The sequence below is a fragment of the Dromiciops gliroides genome, chromosome 4 (genome assembly GCF_019393635.1).
Source record: "Dromiciops gliroides isolate mDroGli1 chromosome 4, mDroGli1.pri, whole genome shotgun sequence".
Taxonomy (NCBI): domain Eukaryota; kingdom Metazoa; phylum Chordata; class Mammalia; order Microbiotheria; family Microbiotheriidae; genus Dromiciops; species Dromiciops gliroides.
The window spans coordinates 293,531,408-293,556,342 of NC_057864.1; the positions used below are offsets into that span (position 1 = coordinate 293,531,408).

General features: G+C 35.4%; 1 protein-coding gene across 1 annotated transcript in view; it reads left to right on the top strand.

Annotated features, from left to right (window-relative positions):
* KCNQ5 (potassium voltage-gated channel subfamily Q member 5) overlaps positions 1 to 24,935 on the top strand; it is a 713,228-nt gene that overhangs the window by 130,147 nt on the left and 558,146 nt on the right.

Consider the following 24,935-nt stretch of genomic DNA (forward strand, 5'->3'; position numbering starts at 1 on the left):
GAGCTTGCACTAATCAAAGTGTGTAGGCTTTCAATTTCAAGTGAGTTTGGAACTTTTCTGGGTCAGATATATTTGCATAAAAATGCTCCTACAGCTTCTTGTATAGCTAGGGGGAAGAACATTTAAAAGATCATGTGTTATCTTAGGCTTAGGTCAGTCAATGATTTACTGAATTATAATAATAATAATTCAAATGAAATATAGTTTACTACAATATACTTTACCTCTAAGTAAAGCCATATTGAAACGCAAAGCAATTTACAAAATTAGTTTTAAACAATATTAAAAATAATATTTGGCTTTTATACCTTTGCTATTTTACTGCTGACTTGCTCCCAGAAGGAATAATTACTTCATAAAATCTGGATGTTCTAATATTGTCCATAATCCATTTTCCTTCATTGCAAAATCTTTCATTAAAGAATAATTTTGAAACTTCAGTTGTGTCTAAGTTAATTTATTTTCAGAGATACAAGTTTAAAGGTATATTTTCATTTCTGTTATTACATGCCCTGTGGTAAGCAATTTGAAAGAACACTTCGGGAGCTTCTGGATATTTTGAGAGGGTTGCAAATCCTACGCAGTTTACTAATAAATTTACATCCATCCAGGACCCTTACAAGTCAAAAGCCGAAGTCCAATGGCACTGTCTAATGTAAAACATGCACAAAATATATTATGAAGCCTTTAGGGGAAAAGCTCTCTAAATGGAAACATTTTATCATTGAAAAACATTAGGCTGCATGATTTGCTAATTTAAAACGTAGGTTGAAGTCAGTCTGGTAAATACATTATAATGTTGTTAAACTGACATTCTTCTAAATTAATCTCTGTTGGGATCCCAAAATTTTTATTCTCCTGGGTTATCCATTTACAGCTTCTCTCAGGTAAAGGAAATTGTCTCTCAGTAGCTAAAAACATTTTTTAATTCAAGTGTCCTATGAAAAAATACAATATGCACATACTCTTACCTTTATAATAAATGAGGATAATGATTCTATTAATGAGTACTTAGTATAACAATGAAAGTATACTCTAGAAATGAGGGACCCTTATAATCAGCATTATTAAATATAATAAATTATTATGACATAATGTGAGGGGATATGGCATAGTGCATAGACAACCAGCCTCAGAACCAGGAAATTGTGGGTTCAAATCCTGACATTGACACATACTGGTCATATAAACCAGAGTAAACCTCTTTACCTCTTAGTACCCCAGATAAATCTCAAAGACTATATACTTGTAGATGCATAATATGTTTCCTGACTTGGGAATTAATTCCCTTTGCCAATCTGGTCCTTACTTTTCTCCTGAGATATAAAATGAAAAGTTAAAAGTAAAAGAATAATCATGAAAGAGAGAATCAATCATAGACTGAATTCCAAGTAAATATGGTATATGGGAAGTGCTTCCATCTATCTTGCACCAACCTTAAAGAGAATGTACTATTAATTTCCTATTTGTTTCAAATTCTAATAGTATCAATCTGACACCTATTAGCTATGTGACTAAATCACTTGACGTTTTTGCATCTTGGGCAGAATTTAGACCTGGAAGGGACTTTGAAAATCATTTGGTCCAGATCCTTCATCTTACATATGGTTAATCCAAAGTCCAAAGAGGTTGTCATTTGCCAAATATTGTACAGGAAGTAGTGCGCTAGGACTTAAACTTCAGTCTTCTGCCTCTAATCCAACATTGGTGTTTAGTTGGAAAGATTAACTGTGAGGGTAGAAGAAGTTCCTCACCTACAAAATCACAGGTCCTCGATGCAACTATTGCCCTAACCTAATAGTATATCTATTGAGTGAGTAATTTTGAGCATTTTTGTTTTATAAGAAAAGCTATTATTTTCCCCTTAAGTGTACCTGTAAACATGTTGTTATAATGTATTTTTAAAGTGCATTTCTTCCCCCTCTTCCTCCCACACTTCCCAAATCAGAGAATCAGAGCTGGAAGAAATCTAGTCCAGCCTGTATCATTCACAACATGCAACACCTATTAATATCTCTCTTAAAGAAATCAAAAAGTGAAAATTGTGTAAATTGTGTAAAAAGGTCAGCTTGTTGGAATAAACATATACTTCAAGATAAGAGAGGGAATAAGCATTTTTAAAGTTCCTACTTTGTGACAGGCATTGTACTAAGAACTTAAAAAGTATTGACTCATTTGATCTTCATAACAATCCTGTTAAATAAGAACTATTTTTATTCACATATTATAGTTGAGGAAACTGAGGCAAATAGTGGTTAAGTGACTTACCCAGGGTCACACAGCTATTAAGTCTCTGAGGCTGGATTTGAACTCAGGTCTTCCTGATTCCAGGCCCAGCACTCTTTCTACTATACCACCCAGCTGCCTATTTGAAAAAGACAACACTTAATTCAAGGAACATCTATCAGGCACTTACTGAAGTAAGAGAGAGAGGTAATTTAGATAATTTTTGTGTCCTAATAAAGCCTACATTTTAGTAGGACAAAATATGTAAATACCTATAATATTAAATAATGTCTAGTAATATTACCCAAAAATTACTCTTTGAAGTTTCCTAAATTTCCCCTTTTGTTGTTCAGTCATTTTCAGTTGTGTCCAGCTCTTCAGGACTCCATTTGGGGTTTTCTTGGCAAAGACACTGGAGTAGTCTGCTGTTTCCCTCTCCAACTAATATTGCATATGAGGAAACTAAGGCAAAAAGTGTTAAGTGTCTTGCCCAGAGACACATCTAGTTAGTGTCTGAAGTCAGATTTGAACTCAGGAAGATACTCTAGGGTCAGCATGCTATCCACTGTGCCACTGAGCTGCCCCAAAGTTGCTCCTGTATTTGTATATTTATAAAAATATTGGCATTAGGGAAGTATGTGAAACAATTTGAGCAATGCTACTATTAAGGAAGTATTTTTCCATGCCATTCATTTGGTACATTCTTCTATCATTAAAAAGGGACATCTACCCATGGGCACAGTATAATTAGTAAGAAATTTTCTAGTTGATAAACCCATCGGCAGAAGTAACAAAACACAGCAGGTGAATTCCTATTTTCCAGCCTCCCCCATGGTGCTCACTTATTAATTTTAACTGAAGTGTTACTATTGGTAAAAATTAGACATCTCATTTTTAAAGGCTAGATAGATCTATAACCATAAGTACATACCCCATTTGTATTTTGTTTAATATGGTTAAGATGACTCAGACAGTGAAAATGCTATTAAAGACATATCTTGTAATTCATAGCAAAAGATGAAACCATACATTTGTAGGTTAGTTCTGCTTTCCTGACATTTGAGAGAAAATTGCAACGTTAGTAAGATACTTAAGAGAGGGAAATTATATTTTATTAAATGTAACCTTTAGTGATCAAGTTGCACTGATTATTTTTAAATTGCTACAGAAACAATTTGTTTAACTTTTGCAAATGAAATTTTCACCCAATACAAATAGCTATGAAGTTTATAATTCTGTGGTTTATTGCCATTCCTTTAAACTGTGATGTCTGAAAGAAAAAAGAAAATCTTAATTTAATTAGGCCCAATGATACTATTTTTGATACAAAGTGAATAAGATGTAGTTTCTAGGTGACTCACAAGAAAAAAGGTTCCATTGGGATGGTTAAAACAGTGTGGAAACTACACCAAAGTCATGAGCAAATGCTGACCTACATCTTAGACCTTATACCACAAGTTTTAAATGTGTGTTACCTTGATATTAAAGGTAATATGATAAACACATTAGAAGAGGAAAAAAAGAACATACCTTTTGCAACTATACATACAGGGAGAACTTGACCTGAGAAGGGATAATAAATGATAATAAATGTGAAATGGACAATTTTGATTATATAAAATTGAAGTTTTTGCACAAATAAAATGAATATAATTAGAATTAAAAGGAAAATAGTTGACCTGGTGTTGAGCAATCTTTGAAACAAATTTCTCTGATAGAGATCTTATATCAAAGATTAAAATATATAAAAACAAGGGATAGTACCCATTAAATCACTGGATCATAAATTTAGAGCTGAATGGGATCCCAGAAGTCAATCTCTTCATTTTATAGATCAGGAAACTGAAGTTCATGAAGGTTAAGTGACTGCTTCAAGGTCACACAATTATGTGTCAAAGCACATTGGATAGACAGTTTTTATGAGAAGAAATATAAATTGGAGCAGCTAGGTGGCACAGTGAATAAAGCACTGGCCCTGGATTCAGGAGGATCTGAGTTCGAATCTGGCCTCAGACACTTGGCACTTACTAGCTGTGTGACCCTGGGCAAGTCACCTAACCCTCATTGCCCTGCCAAAAAACAAAAACAAAACAAATAAGAAATAAATAATAAATACAAATTAACAACAACCCTATTTTTAAAAAAACTTCCAAATCAACAATAATTAGAAAACTGAAAATCAAAACATCTCAAAGATTTAGGCTCACAATCATCAGATCATTTTAAATGATCCCTTCCCCAAAAAAAGGAAAATTACTTTTGTTAATGGTGGCAGCCAGGTCACAGTGGATAGATCACTGACCCTGGAGTCAGGAGGACCTAAATTCAAATCCATCCTCTGTTACTTACTAGCTGTGTGACTGTGAGCAAGTCACTTAACCCCAATTGCACACTAATATACTACTGGTGGAAGTGTGAATTGGTCCAACCATTCCAGAAGTTAGTTTAAAACTCTACTCAAAAAATCATCAATATGCATCTTCCCAGTATTCTATTTCTAGGGCTATAGACCAAAATGATCAAAGATAGTAGGAAAGGACCCATATTATAGTAACACCTGTGTTTTAACAAAGAACTGGAAACAAGGTGAATATCCATCTACTGGAGAAGGACCAAACAAATTATGGCATATGAATATAATAGGATGTTATTGTGCTAAAAGAAAGTACAGAAGTCCTTAGAAACCAATGTAAACTGATTCAGAGCGAAGTGAGCAGAATCTTCAGACCAATTTATAATTTTACTACAATGATTTAAAAGAAAATAAATTTTAAAGACCAATCTCGGGGGCAGCTAGATGGCACAGTGGATAAAGTACTGGTCCTGGATTCAGGAGTACCTGAGTTCAAATCGGGCCTCAGACACTTAACACTTACTAGCTGTGTGACCCTGGGCAAGTCACTTAACCCCAATTGCCTCACCAGAAAAAAAAAAGACCAATCTCTATTCCAAAAGACTGATTTGGGCAAAGAGGTAATAGACTAGAAGTTCAGAATATTTTCAGATATAACCAGTATTTAAATTTGCTTTGCTTGACTATACTTAACTGTTACAAGGGAATTTGTGGACTTTGGGGAAAAAGAGTTGTGGGAAAGGAATATAAAGAATTATATTTACCAAAATAAAGAGAAAGAAAGAAGGAAGGAAGGAAACATCCATGTATATTTTAAAGGTCCCTTCAAAAGAAATTCAGAAGGAGACAGACAAGCAAGGCATTGTTGGTACTTTCATATTAAATTTAAAACATATTTAAAGAATTAAGATTTGCATAATGAAGATTGAGGTTAGTATATAATTCTCTTTTCTGTTCTTTGTATATGGAAATATTCAATTTTGGTGATGCTTGCTAGTTGTAGAAGAAAATTCAATACTAGGTTTAGGTTGTATTAATGACTTTAAGTAATCAAGTTATTGCCAGTTATTTTTCCATTACAATTTTTTTGTGAGGCAATTGGGGTTAAGTGAATTGCCCAGGGTCATACAGCTAGTAAGTGTCAAGTGTCTGAGGCCAGATTTGAACTCAGATCCTCCTGAATCCAGGGCTGGTGCTCTATCTACTGCGCCACGTAGCTGCCCATCTATCACAATTTTTATATGAAAGAATTCTATAACTTATAGGGTAGAGAGTGGGGTTGAAAGCCATGCTTTTATTTATTTATGGTGTATTCCAGGTATGAAGATTCCTTCTACTTATGCAAATCTGCAACTCATCTGTAACTTAACATTTTAGAGGACTGTTTGGGGGCACTGGAAAGTCAAATAACTCATGATTATATAGCCAATATGTTATAGAAGCAATACTTTGTTCTGGGTGTTACTGATTCTAAAATGGACCCTCTCTCTGTGAAATAGTAATCTTAAGTCATGTGTATGGGTTAAATAGTTTTACCGTTATTATTTTCCAATTAAAATATATTAAATATTAAAGAATGTCATAGTTTGTTGAGTGACATTTGGGTATTAGCTCATTATGCCATGCCATCATATTAAAGAATTCTATATTTAAAAGCTTAACCTATATATATATAGTATAAAATAGTGTAGTAAAATTATGATATGGTGTGGTATGGCATGGTGTGGCATGACATGGCATGGTGTGTGGTGGCATGATATGGTATGGTAATCTCATCCAAAGACTGGGTTAGCTAAGCATAGAAAGGCTCATTATCAGATTAATCATAAGGTGATTTTTTTCAGCTATAGCAACTTTTTAAATAGCAACTTTTAAAAACTAAGGTGGAATAAATATAATCTCCATAAATGCAACAAGTACCCATACCAATGGAATTACATATTATTTAAATATTGAAGTATATACTTATTAATCAAAATTTAAAGGAATGATTTTATAAGTATAATTTTGTGCCCAGGCAATGTAGTGGATAGAGTGTTAGATGAAGTCAGAGACAGCTGAGTTCAAATTGTGATACACTTATACATTATGTGACCTTTGGCAAGCCATGTAAGCCTGGGCAAATAGTATAACTTTCTCAGCCTCGGGTCTCATTTATAAAATGGGGATTAAAAAGAGCATCTACTTCACAGGGTTACTGCAATAATCAAATGTAATGACATATTTAAAGCATTTTTAAAGTTCTATATAAAGTTAGCTATTACTACTACTACTACTACTACTACTACTACTACTACTACTACTACTACTACTTTCAGAGATAATAGAGAACTTATATACTGCCAACCCCCTTATTTTGCAGATGGGGCACCTGGAAATGGCAAAAGTAAAATGACTGGTCAAAAGTCACACAGATAGTAGTGTTGTGCACCCACCTAGCTCCAATTCCAGTGTTCTTTCTACTAATAGTCAATGTAACATTGTAAAAATCTTTACTTTCTTCCATCATACAAGGCACGGACCTAGTTTTTCATCACATATCTTTGCTTGGTGAAAAATGTACAAGATGCAGTACAAAACTGAAAAGGCTATGATGTGTAATTCTAACTCTGATTTGAATTTTGATTACATGATGCAGAGGTAAAAAAAAATCCTCTTAATCAAGTAGCCTTCATAAGCCCAGGTTAATACAAATATGCCAGGAAATAAGTAAACCTTGAATTATTCCCAGAAATGTCGAAAGACTATGAGTTCATGAATGAGAGTGTAGTAGCTACTCCCTGATAGATGAAAGATAAGTTTATCAAAAATTCAGAATTCAATTCAACAAGCATTTATTAAGCACCTACTAGGGCAGAGCATGAGGGGGAAGGGTAGGTGGAAGGGAAAGAGACAGAAAATTTATTAATTTTTTAAAAGCAATTTTAGATGCTTCTCCAGGAACCATTGCTGTTACCTGTTGTTGTCATCTGCTTATGGGGTTTCTTTCTCCTCTAAGTATAATTACTCATTTGTGAAACTGCTCCTGCCAATATATCTAGGGTAAATCCACACATTTTTTCTTTGCTCTTTTGAAAGTCTTTTCCCATTCTTCCAGAATAAAGCTCATCTATAGACAATAACACAATGATCAGAAGGAGGAAGTAGATGTACATGAAGCTTAATAGGGCTGACATCAGTAAGGATAACTTGAGCTGTAAGAAATTTTCTAAGCAAGAGAATATTTGGGGGCCTGTAGATAAGTATTATAATAGGGAATATACACATTTCTATGAGGTCCTCCCTGTACTTATAAGTCTCTCTCATTGGTTAATGTAGAAAAATGCAGTGTTAGAGCTAGAAGGTTCTTAGAAATTATCTGTTCCAATCATTTGACCTTACATAGTTGGACATGGTTACTGGAGCTCTGTCATTTCTATAGGTCTTGCTTCATACATTCAGCTGTGACATGTATCCTGGTCTCTTTTTTAGCTAGTAGAAGGGGAAAAGACACAGTGGCTAACTACTAGAATGCCTTCTTCTGAAATATTCTTATCATCAATGCCCTTGCAACTAGTTCATAGAATTAGAAATTCAAAGAACAGTCATGTTGGTGCGTGTCCAGGCTTAATACATATTATTCCCTTTGAACCCATTACAAATTGCCCTTCTTACGATTCCGCATACATAATAGTATATAATTTCCTGCCTTAACTGCATGTTCTGCGTGCCTGAAATCCACTACCTCCTCACATCTGTCTCATTAAATTTCTAGTCTTCTTCAAGACTCAGCTCATACACCATCTTTTCCATGAAGCTGATTCTGATTCTCTTCTGCCCACCCCCAGCTACCAGTCTGCTCCCCTCAAATCATCTTTTATCTACTTTGCATATGTCTATACATAATGTGTTCTCTCCCCTGGTGAGATATCTGCTCTCTGCAGGCTAGGATTCACTCATTTTTGTCTTTGTATTTTAAGTGCATAGTCAATACCCGATACACAGTAGGCTTATAATAAATAGTTCTCGACTAATTGGTTGATTGATTGACTTCACATTCCAGCACAGGCCTATCTGATTGTTTTTCTTCAGCCAAAAGTTTCCCCCATCAGTTTACCTTTCAGAAAGAGAAGTGACTTGCCTTTTCCTATCCAATTTCTATTTTTATTTCCCTTAGTTGAATCACATGAGGCATACATTTTGACTATGATAGATTTCCTTGAAATTTGAGGTTGCCCTTAGTAATCTGTGCTTTTTTTGCATGTTTTATTTATCTATCTAGATATTAGAAAGATTGCCTTAGCCAAAAACAAAAATCACATTTTTGAACTGATTTCTAAAAGATTTTGTACCCCTAGAAGAAAAAAAAAAACAATGTCTAATCAGAAATCAAAACAGGTTTCTTAAGGATCTTAAGATATTTCTTCACAGTATGATCATTAAACCCTATCTTTGTTACCTGGTAAGAGTGCATTGAAAAAAAGAGTACATTGACAATACAAAAAGGATCTGATGTGAGGTGAAAACAATTCACTTGGAAGAGACATTTACAAATTATAATAGGACCATTGGCACAAATCTGAAGCTGTCTTACTGGGATAGATAGAAACCTCCTTTATTTTAATTCTTTTTTTTTAAAGGGTGGGTTTTTTAAATCAAGCAAATGCAATAAAATGTAAAAATATATGAGATTTAAGAAATTTCCCACACTCATAGATGGCTTCAGATAGTAGAAAAATAGTTGCCTTACTTAGTTCTCACATCTATTGTCTTGATGGTTTACATCTCCTATCAGGGGTCTCAGGGGTCCATTCCCTTAATTGTGTCTTGCCTTCATTTTGGAGACTTACTTGCTCAACTATATATTCTCTTTCTCTCTGTTCTCATTTTTCACTCTTCCATGACTTCTTTGTTATAGTTGAAGAAAACAAGTAAAATAGTCATATATGAAAGTGTCTGTACTTTTCTTCTCACCCTCCAACTTAAGCCATGTAGAAAGACTTTTATAGAAAGAGAATGGTAGGGAATGTCTTCTAAGAGCAGGGAATTGCATGACCAAAGGTGTGGATATTTCTGTACCACACTTTGTGATGAAATAAATGTCTGTGATGGGGTGATTGATTTGCTTCTGAAATGCAAATGCATGTCAAAACCCTTGTTCCTTATGTTAAGGGAAGATTTAAGGTCCAGTAATCATTGTCTGAGTACAAAGTGCACTAGATCCCTTCTGAGATATTCAGTAAGGAGAAAGAAGAAGGTGCTAAAAAACAAAAAGATAAAAACACAAAAGAAAATATTAGCTAGTTTGAAATAGCTCAGGGTGAAAGAAACGTTCCCTTATAGAACAAAACAGGAAACAAAAGAAGCTATATAGAATGCCAGAGATATGGGAAAAGACAGTCTATTCACAGTGAGGGCAGCCAAAAGGGATGCAAGAGAATAGTTTAAGCTCATATAGTGCTGAAGAATAGAAAAGAGAAGGTTTGAGTTCCAGGATACTATGGGGACAATAGACGGCTACATTTCTCCTCCTTTCCTCCCCCCCCCAAAAAAAATTGCCCCATATAACCCTTTTTGGTACTCTTCTCTCCACAGGGTTTCCCCTTTCCATCCTTCCCTCCCCTCCCCCTGCAAAGGAGCAGTTTTTCTTGCTTTCCCTTTGAAAGCCATAGCTTCTCCCCTATTGAAAGAATATTTTCCTTCCCTCTTTGGGAAAGAGACTTGTTTGAAGACCCTCTGAAGGCCAAAAGAAGAGTATATATAATCTTCAGTCCCATGGATTGGACTAAGTGGCTTGTGAAACTTTGCTAATTCTGAGAGTCTGGCCCCTAAGTAACTAGAGTAACAAAGTCTCCCTCTTGCTTAATTGAATTTGTCTTAATTATTTCTTGGGATTATTTTTAGATTGTGAATTCAAAAGTTGATTGGAAAGTGCATTTGATGCTGCTTGCCCTGGGCAATAGGGAGCAGTTACCCTAGGTGCCAAAATTGCTAGTCATGTTTCCAGAATTAGGATTCAAGGCCAAGTATTTCATGACTTCAAGTTCAGCACTTTTTCCATTATACAACAGTTCAAGTTACTCTAAACTGTCTAAATGGAGAGAAATGGAAACAGAGAGATAGAAGAATGGAGACAGAGAAAGGAAGGGAGGGAGAGAGAGAGAGAGAGAGAGAGAGAGAGAGAGAGAGAGAGAGAGAGAGATGGAGGAAAAGGAGGAAGAAGGAAGGAAGGAAAGAAAGAAGGAAGGGAGGAAGGGAGGGAGGGAGGGAGAAAGGAAGAAAGGAAAAGGAAGATGAAGAAGCTTGAAGAAGGAAAGATGTGGATAAGAAGGAAGAGGGACACTTTTCTTTCTCCCTCCTTTTCTCTTCTTCCAATGTTACCAGTAAGAATCCTAAACACAGCTTCCAAAGAACTCAGTGCTTTCCTCAGAAGCTGGAAAGAGCTGTAAGGATATTTTGTTTTAGAATGTGGCAGGAAGGGAGACAAATATTGTTTGAAAGTAATACATGGAAAGAAAAGTTAGCTGACCGATTTTAACACCAATGGAAGAGAATATATGGGGAACTGGGAAGCAAACCAAGATGAAGAACAGTCCCTTTGTTGGTCTTTAGATCAAATGAAGGAACTGGAGAAGTGAAGAGCTAGGGGGGACATGATAGCTATCTTCAAATACTTGAAGCGCTATCATGTGGAAAAGGGGTTAGACTAGTTCTCTTTGACCTCAGAGGATAGAGCCAAGAGCAATAGGTGAAAGTTGCTAGGAGGAAAGGAGGTAAAAGGGGAGGGAGGGAAGAAATTTACATGATAACCTTATTATATACTTAAAAGGATAACAAATTATACATAATAGATTTGTGGTTTCATGTGCAATCATCTTTTTATTATTCTGATATGAAAATGCTCATTTTATTCCATAAATTAACAAATAACTAAATAGTTATTTTTAAAAAGAAAGTTGCTAGGAGGAAAATTTAGGCTTAATGTCTGAAAAACTTTCCAATAATTAGAACTATCCAAAAATGGGGTGGGCTGCTGAAAATGTGCAGATTTCTCCATCCTTGGATATCTTCAAGCAAAGTCTGAATAACCAGTTGTCATACATGATATAGTAGGGATTCCTTTAATGTAGAGATTGGACAACATATCTGCTAATATTCCTGCCAACTCTCAGATCTTTTGATTCTTTCATAGTTGTATTGTCAGAAAGTCCTTTTTCACATTGTGCTTAACACCTAACTACCCTGGAACCCCAATCCCCAGTACTCATTACATCATCTCTGTCTTGAATCCCTTCTTTCCTAGTCTCTCTAGCTTGGTACTGGAATCCCTGCCCTATATTACAGGAACTGCCATACATAGCTTAGCTCTATGAGAATCCAAACTCCCACCAACAGGGAAGTGAGGCAAGAGAAATCACTCCAAATACAGCCAGTGTATTTATGGTATCTATGTTCTAAGAAGAACCTCTGACTACACATTCCTACATAAACATCATTGTCTTTGATGGTTCAGTCAAAATGCAAACTGGATGCAGATAGCATCTTCATATATCCTTTGTGGTTAATTTTTTTGGGGGGGGGTAAGGGAGAGGAAAAAAAGAAAAAAATTACATGATAATTTTATTATATATTTAAAAGAAATAGCAAGTTGTACATACTAGATTTGCAGTTTCATGTGCAATCATTTTTTCTTACACTATGTTATGGAAATGCTTATTTTATTCCATAAACTAAGAATCAAATAAATAAACAAATGAATGAATGAATGAATGAATGATTTGAAAGCATATTGGGCTAAGCATTGGAAATGCAAAGAAAGCCCCAACAAAACAATAGCAACAACAATGAAACCAGACCCTGATCTCAAGGAGATCACAATCTAATGGGAGGGGATAACATGCCAATAACTATACACTCTTCCAAAAAAAGATATATACAAGATAAATGAATCCTTGCTGACTGACTACTTGGCTGATTTACTGACAAATGAAAAGGGACTAAAATTATTGATTAGAGATTGTGCAGTAACTTTCATAATTCTCAAGAATCTAGAGTCACCTCCTTATCACCATGCGATCACATAAGTAAAATTTAAGTGACTTACTATACATACATTACACATTAAATATGCATTTGTAGTTCAACTGTAATAGACTTAGCTTTGCTCAACAATACAATGATCCAAGACAATTCCAAAAGACTCATGATGGAAAATGTTCTACACATCCAGAAAAAGAACTGTAGAATCTGAATGCAGACTGATATATACTATATTCACTTTCATTGTTGTTTTGTTTCTTCTTTATTGTGTTTTTTCCCTTTTGTTCTGATTCTTCTCTCACAACATGACTAATGTGCAAATATGTTTAATATGCTTGTAATGTACAACCTATATGAGATTGCTTGCTAGCTTTGGAAGGGGGGAGGGAAGGGATAGAAGGAGAAAATTTTGGAACTTAAAATCTTACAAAAATGAATGTTGAAAACTATCTTTACATGTAATTGGGAAAATACTCTTCAAAAATATGTATTTGTAGATTGGCCTACAGACCTAGTCATATAAGATATATAACATTGGTGCTATGGAAAAACAAGTCTTGAGTTGCAAACAACTAATTTAAAAAAGACTTTAGACACAATCATTTGGGAACCCAACCATCTTTTAAATTGGAGACTAATACTCTTTTGCTATTGCATTATACTATGGGAGATTAACTCCATGGATTTGGGGTATTTGCTGACAGAGCTTCCCTACTTCTCTGGAACTCTATAGACTATCAGATCAAATAGTCATCCTATTTCTTTTTAAAATCATTTCCAGATAATTATGGGGGAAATCTAGTATTTTTAGTCATTTAAACACCTTGGACCAAGTAGTTTCTGCATGGAGATATTTCCCCTTCCTTCACACATTTGCCATTCATTCAGTTCCTTTTCTTTGTAATTCTTCATGCTATTTTTGTTCATGTGACAGTACTCATATCCAAACTCATTTGAATTCATTTTTCAAGTCAGATTTCATGAGCAGCTATACTAAAATTAAGGTCTATTACATCTACTTCACTTCCTCTTTCTGCTAATGCTGTAACTTAAATTTTTAAGCACTTGAGGTTCTTTTGACATGATTTCTTATTTAGATACCCAAAGTTGTGTACACTGCATATGGGCCTGTTCACTTTCCAGGTGTTTGTGTATTTTGATTAAATATTGCATTTGTATATAGTAGTTCCTGATTTTTTTTTAGTGTCTTCATCCTTCTACATATTGGAGTAGAAGGCATATGTCACTCACTCTTAATTAAATTTATCCAATGACTGAGCACTATGAAAAATCATACAGACTTCTTTGTACAAATAGTCTCACTCTGGCTATACACACACACAGGAGTAGAACATGATGAATATATAATTTACTTGACCAAGAATAATCTTTTATACTTATACTCACTGAAGTGAAATTTAAATTTCTCATCCTATGCTCTTTAGTCACTTTGCAGGAATCCTATGTCTGATAAACAAGTAATGAGCCAGTTACTGAAGTAAATGAATCTTCTGTGGTATTTTCAAAATCCTTTTTTATATATACTGATGTATGACCCTCACATATCTCACACACACACACACACACACACACACACACACACACACACACACATACACACACACACACAATGTCTGTTTTGTGTCTCTCTCCCTACATATATCAGCTAGAATCAAATACAGAAATATAAAAAGAAAAGAAAAACAAATTTGTTCTACTCAAAGCACACTAGATGACAAAAAGCATTTCATTGGGGTGCTTTAATTTTTTTTTACCCAAATGGTAAGACTAGAAATAGAGATTAGAAATCATGATTACCTATGTACATGTAACAATCTATTTTTGAGGCAAAGCTATTCAAAAGTCATGTAGCTGAAAATATAAATAGACTCATTTCCTACTAAAAGCAAGTACTTGTGTGTATATGTATATATAGTAGGCTTCTACCCATCGCCAACCATGGATCAACGCCTTAAAGAGCCACAGACCACAGTGTGGCTGTTCAGTCCGATATAGGAGCTGCAGCTCCTGCCACACTGAGGACATTGGAAAACTGCCTCTGTTGCCCATCGGTTCCTGCATCTCATTCGTTTTTCTTCCTCCTGAGCTTGAAGGCCCATCTCACCTGGCACAAGCTGCTCCTGAGTACTGAACTCCATCGGGCTCAGTCCTTGGCCATCTCCTCCCAGCTTCGGGTGTCTATTCCCAGAGTCCTCAAGTCTCACTTGCATACATCTCTGTAGCGAAGCTGGGGGCATCCAGCAGGTCTTTGTCCTGAGGCTAACTCACCATAGAGTAGGTCTTTAGGAATGCGCCCATCTTGCATGCGGTGCACATGACAAAGCCAGTGCAGCCATCTTTGTTTCAGTAGCGTGTAGATGCTCTGAAGTTGGGGGCATTGGAACACTTCTGTGTTGGTGATCCTATCTGACCAAGATATGCCAAGGATGCACCGAAGGCAGCGCATGTGGAAGCTGTTAAGCTTCTTCTCTTGTCTAGTGTATGTAGTCCATGTTTCGCTGCCATATAGTAAGATACTCAGGACGCATGCGCTATAAACGGCAAATTTGGTTCATCTTGTCAGTTTACTGTTTGCCCAGACACGCTTGGCAAGCTTAGACATGCTTGAAGTAGCTTTCCCAATCCTCGGATTGATCTCAGAATCAATTGACAAATTGTCACTGACAATAGAGCCAAGATATGAGAATTGGCTTACGACATCCATCTGTTAGCTACCGATGTGTATCAATGGAGGCGACATGGCACTCTGACACATGACTCGTCTTGTTAAGATTTATTATTAGGCCAAAGTCTGTGCAATATATATATATATATAAAGAAAGATGCTATATGTATGTATATATAGCATTTTTCTTAATATTTCTGATTGCTTTTGTTTTACCAATAAGTTTGGAAGACAGGAACTTTTGCAATGTGTCTACTGTTGGAATGCACTCTTTATTAATGATGTACCTCATTATTACCCAATTTAATTAATGTCAATATATTCAGATTTATATTCAGTCCTGAGTGAATATAATTTAAAATTTTACAAATCTTAAAACATTTCATTTAGGTCAATTGGTAGTCCTTTTTTTTCCTATGAACACAAATGTTTTCCAGATAACTAATTAACTATCTCAAATGCAAATTTTTGATGAATGCATCCTCATGTCTGATGACATCATTGATTTATTTAAGATTAGATTACAAAGTAGGAATCTTTATTTTTTGGACCAATGTAATCTTTAAAATTTGTGGAAAGAATTTAGTTATAAATCATTCATCATCCAAAATGTTACACAGCTTCATTGTATGATACTTCTCCTCCCCTATTCTCAGCTCTAGCGAAACTGCTTAGTCTCTGTTCCTCCAAGTTCTCTATCTTCTGTCTCTGTTCCTTTGCTTCCATAACTTCCATTACTGCTCCTGTAACTAGAATATATTTCCTCTTCCCCTTCTCCTTACAGAATACATCTCCTCCTTAAATAGCTCAAGCATCACCTTCTGCACAAATATTTTCTTGCTCCCCACAACTGCTAGTGATTTCCCTCATTAAGTACCTTGTATTTAACTAACATATTGTTGTTTCGGTTTATACTTTTTATTTGTACTTGTTTCCCCCATTAGGTTAAGGCTCCTTGAGAGTAGGGATTATTTCATTCTTTTTATTTATATTCTAGCAGCTAGCTCAGAGGCAGATAGGTGACCGTGGATAGAGTACAGGGCCTAAAATTAAAAAAAAAAAGACTCATCTGCCTAAGTTCAAATTTGACCTCAGATACTTCCTAGCTATGTGACCTTGGACAAGTCACTTAACTCTATTCTGCTTCAGTTTCCTCATCTGTAAAATAATCTGGAGAAGGAAATGGCAAAGCACTGCAGTATCTTGGTCAAAACAAAAACAAATGGGGTCATAACTGAAAATGACTGAACAACAAAAAGCACATAGTAGAGGCTTTACAAATGATTGTTGATAAATTGATTTTTAATTTATAGGTGATATAGTCATGCTGAAGACTCTTCTAAACTCTCGCCTCATTTCCTTGGCTACAAGGGTGTTTTTTTCCTTTTCTTATGGAGCAATATGTATTTTACCAGACCAATGAAAAACAGTATGAGCTGCACCTGACCTGTGAATTGCTGATAGTAATAGTAAATTTTGGCTCCGATATTAACACAGATTCAAACCTTCAGTTTGGATTACAATGACTGGGGTGGGGAAGAGGGAAAGAATGGCTGGAAAACAAATTTCTTTTCATCAAGATCCTAGCAGGATTTCTAGCTGCTCTGATTTGCTTTACTGCTATGTCATGCTAAAATTATAGATTACTTTGTTCATTTAAAAATTATTTAGCTGATAATAACTCTGACATAAGTGGCTTTTATTTAGAAGTATTCATTATGGATTCATCTTTTGAGCAAAGGCTTTTTTATTATTATTATTGTTTTACTTGAAAGAAGTATTTCATATTTACCCTCTGGTAACTTGAATATGCAGTGCTCTTTTTGGCAATCTCAAGAGAGTAGTGAAATTTGTATGCTTTTGAATAATTTGTATAAATGCTTTAACTATCCAACTTAACAATGTGAACTTCAACCTCCTTATGATATTTTTAAATTGCTTTGAAAATTTTATTTCAAAGAAACAATTTGAATATTCTTTTTTTCCTAAAAGAGAAAACCATTAGAAAAATATAAATTTTGTGACAGCAGGAAATATTTACGAAGTATATGTCCTTTTTAAACCATCTATGCATTTTTTGTTTGTTTCAGAGAAGCAAGAACAGGATATCACCAAATTTTATGCACCATAGTCCATCCAGCCTAATTTCATCTCTGATAATGGCACTAGAGGATATTTTATAGGGAGGAAAATATGGCTGACTTACAGAATCACAGCTTTTTCAAGGGGAAAGGAACCTTATACACCATGTAGCCCAACCCACCTCATTTTACAGATGAGGAAATAGGCACAGAGAGGATAAGTGACTCATCCATCATCAAAAAAATAGAAAATAGTAGAACTTGGATTCAAATCCAGGTCTTCTGACTCCAAGTCTAATTCAGTTTGACAAATATTTATTAAATGCCTCAAACCTATCCTCTAATTTCATGTTCCCTAAAGACCACCTCAAAGGATTAGAACCATACTGTTTTGGGCAAGTTGTTTCATATCTTTCGGGTTCATTTTCCTAATGTATAAATTGAATAGGGTAGAACTTGATGACTTTTAAGGTTTCTTCTAGCTCTAGGTCTGTGTCCTTATGACCCATAAAACTTCTTAGCTCATTTAAATAACCCATTATAGGTATATCATCCATCAAGTGACCAAAACTTTTCTATATTCTATTTTTAATTTTTTTATTCTTTCTAGTTTCAGAGTAAAATATTTATATATTTATTCTTCATTGGGTAAGTGACAACTTTATCTTAAATTTAAATGCATTCATATTCACTTCATGTATGCCATTCTTTTTACATGGATTTTTCTCCTATCCTCACACAGTCTTTGTTTTTCCAGACTAAGGGTATTAATTTTTCAGTCTACCCTCATACCTTCAATCTCCTAAATCATTATATTTTCCCTTTCCTGGACCTTCTCTTGTGTTTCTCTTGAGTTATATGAGCAGAACTATTTGCAGTGTTCCAAGGAGTATTTCTGTTTTATTTCCATTACCTTATTTTGATCATGTCTAACATTTTGCAGACTTTTTTTTTGAGCACAGCAGAACAGTGGACTGAAGTCTTCAGGAAATAGTTGAAAATGATTCCTAGATCAGCAATCACTCTTTCTGGGGCAATGACTCATAGCTCAAAGTCTAGAGATAGTTGTAAAGGCTTATTATATAATATATAAGTAGAATAAAGCTCATGTTTATAAAGTGCTTTTAAGGTTTACATCAACTGAAAGATATAGTTTTTATTGTTTTCTCCAAATACATCACTTCCCATTTGACCACATTGCAGGTCATTGACCAGCTACTTGTCCACATACTCGCAAAAACCTCAATGAAATGGTTTCAAATTTTAACCTCATTTTCCCACTGTAATCTCTGGTGTCATCTGCACACTCAGAGAATGTCATGATTTCCAAAAAAAATAGTCTTGATAATAGTTCTGGATTCTATCTAGGAAAACTAGAAGGCATCTCAAAGGCCATTGATCCTTATTCCCTTATTCTATACAAGAGGAAATTGAGTCACAGACATGTGACTTACCTGATGTTACCCAGGTAACAAATGTCAGAGACAGGATTTGAACTTCGAACCTCTTAGTCCAGAGCCAGTGCTCTTTCCCCATATCATACACAGAATTTCTCATTCACTCCAAACTTCAGAATTTCTCTAAACAGCCTTACCCGTGACTGAACTTATGTGCTCCAATCCCATATTAAAGATATTTTTTCAGGTAGTTATTACTGTAGAACTCAGTCAAAGTATTTTTGAAAGTCTAAATAAATAAATCACTTCATTTCCCCTTGCCTTTGTCCATTTTTTTGTTAATGCTACGACAACTTCTGGCCAGATAAAATTTCCTTTTTTTTGAGATATATAATTTATATTTTCTACATTATTACATTTAGATATACCTAGATATATTCTAGTACCTATAACTTAGTATTTTAAATCCTTCCTCTTCATTTTTATAAACAGAATTTTTTAAAATACAGATAAATAACTATTTTATAAATAATGTATACATATCAATTTATATAAATAATATATGAAAAATTTGTTTAAATATAATTACTATATAAGACCTAAATAACTCATATATGCACAACATATATATTTATGTGTATATATAGATACACACATATATATCTCCTGTACCTTTCCCAGCACACCCCTCCCTCACCTTTTTTTTTCAGATTAAACATTTTTATTTATATTTTGCTGTTCCAATCTCTATCCCTCCTTCCCTCCCTCCCCTCCCCCCTTTCTGAGGTGGCAAACAATCTGATACGGGAGATATATATATAAATAAAATCTGTAAAATATCACCATATTTGTCACTTAATGAAAGAACATGAAAAATATCATGCTTCAATCTGTTCCATTAATATTAGTTGGTTTTTTGGAGGTGGATAGTATGTTTAATCAATATTTTGGGGGATTGTCTTGGATTATTGTATTGTTGAGAATAGTCAAGTCGTTCACAGTTCTTCATCAAACAATATCGCTGTTACTGTGTCCAGTGTTGGGGAATGGCTAAACCAACTGTGGTCTATGATGGTAATGGAATATTGCTGTGCAGTAAGAAATGACAAACAGAATGACTTCAAAAAAGCTTGGAAAGACATGTATGAAATGATGTATTGGGAAGTGAGCAGAACCAAAATTTCCTCTTAAAGAAACTGTGTTTCTTTTCTCCTAGTAAAGCATAGCTACTTAAGTCTTCAGTGGTCTTTTCTCTCTTTATAGATACTACCAGCTTGTCTGCTATAGAAGTATAACTCTGCACACTTTAGTTCCCAAGGTCATCTCTGAAGGAATCATGTTATTTTATTCATATTACCCAATCAGCAGACCTGGGTTCATATCGTAGCCCTGACACTAACCTGTGCAACATTAGGCAAGTTTCCTCAAACTACTTATACCTCAGTTTCCTTATATGTAAAATGAGAGGGTTGAACTATAATAATAGCAATAATAGCTAACGTTTATATAGTGCTTACTGTGTGTCTGGCACTGTGCTAAGCACTTTACAATTTTTATCTCATTTTATCCTCACAACAACCCTGGGAGGTAGGTCCTATTACTATCCCTGTCTTACAGATCAGGAAATTGAGGCAAATAGAGATTAAGTGATTTGCCCAGGGTCACACATCTAAGGCTGGATTGGAACTCAGGTCTTCCTGACTCTAGACCCAATGTTCTATCCATTTATGTCATGTAGCAACTTCACTGGATGGTCTCTGGGGTCCATTCCCACTTTGAATATATGACTCTGTGATTATACCCACTTTGAATTTTAATTTATACTCCATTATTCTGAGTGGACCTAAGAAAAGTTAAGCTTTCCACTTGTGAATTTGTCCATGTAATTCAATCCTCTTTTGCTGTTCTATATTTAAACTGACCTACTTGTTAGTATCACAACTCCCTGATTCTCAATCATTGGGCGAATAAGGGCTTTTCATGCCTCTGCCGATTCTGCTTTCATACAATTTGAGTACTCACTTCTCCTGAACATGTAAATCCTGAGCATATCAAGAAAAAAACAGCAGACTTGGCATCAGAAGGGCTGAGTTTAACTCTCTGCTCTACACTTACTATCCGGGTGACATTGGATAAGTCAATTGACTTCCCTGGACTTCGGGTTTCTCATCTGTTAAATGAGTGGCTTTCGGGTCAACACTCCTTTGATTCCTTTCATTCCTTGATGATCTGATGTGAGGGGAAAAACATTTTTTAAATTGTTCAAACCATGTTTAGTGATCAGGGGTGATTGTGATGGGGGCAGACAAAGCTTGACTCCTTTAAGAAAAGTTCCTGGCAAGAAGGAAATTTGAGGGGGCAGCTAGGTGGTGCAGTGGATAAAGCACCGGCCCTGAATTCAGGAGTACCTGAGTTCAAATCCGACCTCAGACACTTGACACTTACTAGCTGTGTGACTCTGGGCAAGTCACTTAACCCCCATTGCCCCGCCAAAAAAAAAAAAAGAAGGAAGTTTGAAAGTGCTGCTGGAAAGAGGTAAGTGATATGATATGGCAATGACCTTTTGCCATAACCGAAGGGAAAATAGGGACTGTGTGAGAGAGTTGGAAGTCCCTACTCAACCACTCATTGAACCTGATCCTAATTAGAACATTAGGTCACAGGAGCAACACTGCCTGCATGGTCTCAGAATTCTTTGGGATGTTTCTCACAGACTACAAAGAAAATAGAAAGCAGAAAGCCATTTCCCCTATAGCAATTAGACAGGAAGTACCCTGAGAGCATTTAAGAATCTCAACACCTTCAGCTAAATTTTAGGCAGAAGGTGAAAGCTGGGCTATCCCAGATGCTTAAGGGGGCCAAAATAGCCAAGGATTTCTAACTCCCAAACTTCAAGTCATTTACAGAAGCCTGATGACAGGTAGGCTACTGTCCAAGTTTGAAAGATCTTTATGTGAACAAAAGTTTAAGAAACAGTTAACAATTGCAGTTGCATCCAGGTTACAAACAGCTTCAATTTCTTTTGATACCTACTTGGAATAGTCATTTGGATTCGTGTCACTTTATCCCTTATAAAGTATAATCCAATTAATACTAGCTGTTACAGTAATAAGTTTATCTTTGTTTGCTTTGAAAAAAAAATATTCAAGTGCTAGGATTGTGTGCCTTTGTCTCACTTCTCAGTTAAGAGAAGAACCTAATTGTTTGAACTACAGTCTGAAGACTTTTGGTTGCAACTTCTTGGATTTCAGACATTCCTGGATTAAACTAATCACTCATTCATTAATTCATTTGTTAAATATTTATTGAGAACTTTCTATACAAAAAACTCCATGGGTTACAAAGATGAATAGGACATGACCTTTAACCTAAAGTGTCTTCCAATCCCAGGCCATCTCTAGTTTTCCTGATATATATCTTGCCACTGGACCCAGATGGCTCTGGATGAGAGAGTGAGATTGGTGATCTAGCACAGCCCTCCTTCACTTAAATCCAATCCAGTGCATGACATCACCCTGATGTCGTGGTCCTCTTCAAGGATGAAGGACAAACAACTTTCCAATCTAATAGAGAAGGCAGAGGTATAATTTAACAGCGACAAAAGTATGGGAAAGGAGACAGAAATAGATTTGGTACAAGAAGACCTGGGTTCAAATCTCACCTGTTTCTTGCTACTTTGTATCCTTTGGGAAACCGTGTAACATCCATGGACCTCAGTTTCCTCAGCTGTAACATGAATAATTTGGACTCTCAGATCCCTAAATCTCTGACTCCCTAGGGGGCATGTCTTATAAATTCAGCCCTTTATTTCACTGTCAGTAACGGTTATACCAGAGGAAGTTATCTGTAGCTCTCCTTTGCCATTTCAGTATACCTTTTCTGAAATTTGTCTGTGTCATTTCCTCCAAGGAGAATGTAAGGTCCTTTAAGACATGGATTGGTGATTTTTCATCTTTGTATTTCTATTGGCTAACACAGAGCCATATATTCCTTGACACTTAAATGGAATGTTTGTTCAAAGGAATTAAACACTTCTGATTTAGACTAATCAAAAATTCTTAGGATAGGGCAGCTAGGTGGCACAGTGGATAGAGCATGGCCCTGGAGTCAGGAGGACCTGAGTTCAAATCCGACCTCAAACACTTGACAATTACTAGCTGTGTGACTCTGGGCAAGTCACGTAACCCTCATTGCTCCACAAAAAAAAAAATACTTTTAATGGCCTATAATCATGTCTGACTTTTCGTGACTCCAGTTATAAAATGAGCTGAAGAAGGACATGGCAAACCACTCCAGTATCTTTGCCAAGAAAATCCCAAATGGGGTCATGATTGAAATGATTGAACAACAAGATTATTCATTGGGGCCAACCTTGAATAATTCACACTTCAAATTATATCATAAATCAGGAAGCTAGTCTCTAAAATAATAGAAAAATTTTATTCTAGAGTGATATAAGTTTCATTAATTTATTGCTCTGAGCTTTTGTCACTTCACTAAGTTTTGTTTTCAAAGTCATTGCTTCACAGGAATGCAAACATCATTTTTACAAAAAGAATATTAAAAGAAAATAATAACACCCTAAAATATTTGCATATTTATCAGCATAAGCAGCACTGCCACACATAACAGTGTTCAGCAGGCTGAGAGCTAAGGACTGCACAGCATTCATTCTAATTTGCATTTTCATCACTAGTTTATTTTCTTTAAAATCCAGGAATTTATGTCATTAGTGTGATTCAAAATCTATAAATTTGTAGAATAAGGAAATTATCCTACTTCATTGCATGGTTGTTAGAAATAAAATCAATTCTCATTTATTTGAAATGTTTATAGCTCTGCCTGAAAATCTTTGCACCAAATCTCAAAAAGGTATATGTCAAATAAATAAAGTTTTTAAAAATTGTTAACTACTTACTATGTGCCAAATGCTGTGCTAAAACCTAGAGCTGTAGGGCTCAGTAGTAGCTTGAGATGAAACAAGATCTGGGATAAATAGATTAAGTGTGTTATTCTTGAAATCTTCATATAATAAAATACATTCCCAATCTCTAGCCAATTACTTAGGCTATTTGATACAAAGGCATGCAAGTACAAAAAAATTAGAACCCTATCATTTGCTTTACTGTAACTTGTATATAACTGCAGTAAACACTTGGAGATGGTTTTCAGAATTCTTGAAGACAGCAAGAATACTTTGATCTGCTGAGTATTGATCTTGTCCACACAAAATGCCCCTTTCTGGTCCCCTCTTGCAATTTCTATTTTATATGAAAGGTAGACTTAATGGGTTTTTTTTTTGGTTGGTTGGTTGGTTGGGTTTTTTGGTGAGGCAATTGGGGTTAAGTGACTTGCCCAGGGTCATACAGCTAGTAAGTATGAAGTATCTGAGGCCGGATTTGAACTCAGGTCCTCCTGAATCCAGGGCCTCTATCCACTGCACCACCTAGCTACCCCTGATGTAGACATAATGTTAGTGTTTGCTCCTAAGCTATGAAATAAAGAGCAGTGCTACTTAAAATGTGTCTTTACACTACGAGGATCCATATTCCCCAATGAATGTTGTTAACAATATTGATGATTTTGTTCCTGGAAGGAATTGATTCATTGCTTATGATATATCCCAACATTTAATTTAGGGTAATGTAGGAGATTGACTGCTGATCTTGAACTTAGGAAGACCAGGATTCAGATTCTACCTTTAATACTAGGTATATGATTCTGGAAGGTATTTAATCTTTGTTCAGGTCAGACAAGTCCCTGAGATGTAGCAATGAAGCCATGGTCTCATAGATGGCTATCTCTTTCTTATAAAGGGAATTTTTGCACCAAAAGGTACCAAACTGATGAAATCAAAGATTCTTCCCATGTTCAATAGCAGATTTCATCTTATTTATCTTTTGTACCTTAGTGTACCATTCTTCTTTTTGTAAAGATGTTGTTGTTTAGTCATTTTTCAGTAGTGTCTCACTCCTTGTAATCCCATTTGGTGTTTTCTTGACAAAGATAATGGAGTGGTCTCCCATTTGCTTCTCCAATTTATTTTATAGATGAGGAAACTGAGGCAAGCAGGGTAAAAGTGACTTGCCTGGGGTCACACAGCTAGTAAGTGTCTGAGGACAGATTTAAACTAAAAAAAAGATGAGTCTGACTCAAAACCTTACACTCTATCC